We start from the raw sequence: 3,885 nt of genomic DNA, 5'->3' as shown, positions 1-3,885 counted from the left end.
TAACTTTTTCAAAATGTTTATGCAAGTGTTCAGTATTTAGTTATTGGCTTTCTATTAGACAAGATGTGAAAGGTTACAAACTTGCGATAATACCCCATCTCAGACAAGGGCTACATACTGCAACGATTTTAAAGTGGGGCTTAAACCTATTTATTCCATGTTTTTGCATCATCATTCCTTTAGTTGAGGGACTGCATATAGATTTGTACAACTAGCATGAGTTAGGATCCATTGAATATTTTAATAGGAATGAATATGCTGTTTTGTTTATTTATTGTTGCTTTCATTAATAATATTGGTTACACTAGTTAGTACAATAAATACTAATCAATAAAATTACTTTGTTTCATTTGTCATTTATTATTATATTTTTATTATAGATAGTTTTACATTGTTAACTTAGAACCTGTGTTAAGCTAACTGAACCTCGTGAGATATTACTGGGTTTATAGCTGATAATATCGAGAATACTTAACTGATGAAACAGTGCATTCTAATCTTTGTAAGTAGGAATGTAATAAACGTATCTTTAATTGGATATACTGATGGTGAGGTTGATTTTTATTTTGCTTTAAGTTATCAAAGATTATTCTGACGGGAAGCTATTGTTGTTATTAATGTAGGTAATCTTGGATTTTGTAGGTTTTGAACCAAACTAAATAAAAGTAAACCTTTTTTTGATTTACGGTATTTTCTTATTTTGATGTTTTGAACTCTTTTGTGTTTTGAACAATATATACTAGTTTTTAAAGTATCAAACTGGATTTTTGTTCAATAAAAATCTTTCAAATGCGACTGCAGCTTTTCTTCCCCAAAACTTTGTCTGCAAAATAAGGGTGCGTCTTATATTCCCAAAAATACGGTAGATCTTAATTGTTTTTTTACACAAGTCCTGTTTAAAATCCGTAATGTGATGTTTATAAATAGACTGAGATAAAAAATCCGCAGACTTATTTTGTTATCATAAAATTTCGCCAATGTAGGGGTAAGATACAATAATTTTTAGATTTAAATATTGTATATAAATATTTCAGATAGATTTATGGTTTGAGCAGATTCAGATTAATCAATGCATTTTAGAATTGAGAGTAAGGCATGCCGAAATAGAGTTATAGAACACAAATGTGAAATTTCTTACATAACGCATTATTAGTCAATAAAAAATATAATTAATTGTTTGTTTCTAATTAAGCACAAAGCTACACAATGGGCTATCTGTGCTCTGCTCACCACGGGTATGGAAAACAGGATTCTATCGTTGTAAGTCCGCAGACATACCGCTGTGCCACTGGGGGGCGATATAATTAATAAGTTTAAATATATTAATTTAGACTTTATAAAATTGAGCTCAATACGAAGCAATGTAAACATAGGCGAGATGATATGATATATATATGTGTAAAATGTAAATATTATAAAATAAATCCTTCTACAACATATTATTATGTAGAGCATTATCACTATACATTTATTACAATTTTTTTTCAAAACTTTTGTACATGCAACGGGTTTAGAAGCACATCCATATATGCTTAGCTTTGAAATATGCTGATCCTGCACTGAGTAGAAGTCATTTTCATCAATGTCTTGATTAATGGCATGTATGTCCTCACCTCCTCACCCTTTATTTACTTGCTGATGTCTCCCGGTGGGACAGTGGTAAGTCTACGGACTTACAACGCTAAAATCCGGAGGTCGATTCCACGCAGTGGACACAGCAGATAGTCCAATGTGACTTTGCTTTAAAACAAACACCTTCTGATACTATACATTCTGTGCAATAAAGGCTCTGCTTGCCATGACAGTATTTGTCAAACATTATCATCCCCTGGTGGTTCACTTTACGGACTTTTAAATCCGGGTTTCGATTCCCTGCAGTGGACAAAGCTCAGATATCCCTTTGGGTGAGTTTGAATTAGAACAAACAAACATTATCTCCACTGGAATTGGAGATGGAAGGAATTAGCGGCTTGGATAATGTTAAGAATACAATGTCTGATTACCCCAATCTGGTTGATGATGTTGAACAAACCAATAGTACTTATCTGTCAGACTTTGGTAAACCAGGTGGAGAAGAATCGGCATTAGAACAATTAACCTGCCCAGAAAGTTGGCCATAACGCTAACTTTAATTAAATTCGGTATGGCTATAATTAACTCAACGATCAACTGTTATGGTGGTTTTACCATCACAGATTAGAACTATTAGCTTGGTGGTATGGCTTGTAGACCAGAAAGATATATTATCTCTCATAACTGTAATATAGGACCGTGCAGTGTTCCTGTGAATTAGGTCACCTGAAATTCATTCTTTCGTTATTTTTAGGATGACGATACTATTTTGCAGATTGGGATTGTAAAATCTAAATACCAAGAAGGTTTAGCAATGCTTACTTACCAACATATATAGTGTTTTTTTCCTGTGGATATTTTTCTTAGAATATCATATGAAACCAGTTAAAACTTATAGTTAAGATGGCCGATGATAAAATACCTAGAACATTAATAGCTGGAATGGCTGGCTGATGATAGTAAATAGAAGATTTAAATATATTTGACAAATTCTTCGGAGAATAATGTTAGTTGGTTGCTTGGAAGGTAACTTGAAAACTCTTGTGTTTATTCGTATGCGACTTGTGAATCATATTAATATTTTCCATCAGTGATTGGGATTATGATTTAAGCTACCAAAGAACTTATATGGTCCAACCTGAATATCTCTGTAAAATTATTAGTTTCATTGGGTTTAGCCAAGTATTATTTTCTTGTTTCCAACTGATTTTTTGTCAGCATAAGGATGACAATACAGAAGTGGACAACGTGGCTTTGATTATTGATGGCTTGCTATGTGTAATAAATCCATTTTGCTACTACCTACTGTGGTTGAAAGTTTAGTCTGTGCAATGTTATATGCTGTAATGAACAAGATGGGGAACGATGCCAGATGTGTAAGTCACATGTATTGGTTAATGTTATTAGACTCAGTGTAGAATGGCTGCCCTTCATAATATCCATGGAGGCTGAAGGTGAATTTGTCGACTTACCAACGACAGCTCAGTAGGTAAACCAACAGAAAAACCATAAAAGAGGTCAGACAACTGAAGATGTGAGTAGTGAACATCAAAAGAAGCCTCCTCTTCCTGTTGAAGTAAATGTCAACAAAAGGGAAGAAATCCAGCTGCAGTTGTGAATATCATCTGCTTTGTAAGTCTTTCTTCATGTCTTTCCCTATTGGTTTTAAAGAGATAGAGAAAAAAAAAGGAAAAAATGTAATTGAAGCAGTTTTCAGAAACAAGTTCGGTACTACTCAAAATATATTTTTCAAGCTTGTTTAAGGTAATCCCTTTTATGATAAACAATGTGGCTAAGAAAGATGATGGTTATCACTAATGCTTTGCTTATGTATAGTTTTGATTATTTTGCCTAATGTAGCAACTGCTAGCAAACTTCCTTGTAAATGTTTAAAGTTAGCGAGATTGTAATTACATGCTTTGTTAACTAGCTCATTTACTGTGTATCGCTGTTATAATTTATTAGCAGCTTCAGAGAGTTATTTTCAGTCGAATATGTGATGTCTCATATAGTAGTAGTGATGTTCGCATTAGAGAAGAAAGGGATTTGAACACAGTTCATTGTTTGTTGTTAAGCACAAAGCTACACAATGGGCTGACTGTTCTTTGTCCAACGCGGTTATAAATACTCGATTTATTCTCACGTAACCACGAAATTTTACAGATTTTAAACTAAACATCACTTTAGTGTAGCCTGTATAATGTGTAAAGTTTGGTATACTCTAATGAATCTAATCCCTTATAGTGATGACACACGACGAGACACACATTCGACATATAATGCTGTTTGAATACAAGAAGGGAAACAACGCCT

Source organism: Limulus polyphemus, unplaced genomic scaffold (genome assembly GCF_000517525.1).
Source record: "Limulus polyphemus unplaced genomic scaffold, Limulus_polyphemus-2.1.2 Scaffold1027, whole genome shotgun sequence".
Taxonomy (NCBI): Eukaryota; Metazoa; Arthropoda; class Merostomata; order Xiphosura; family Limulidae; genus Limulus; species Limulus polyphemus.
The sequence above is the reverse complement of the archived record's forward strand: the minus strand, read 5'-3'. Positions refer to the sequence as shown.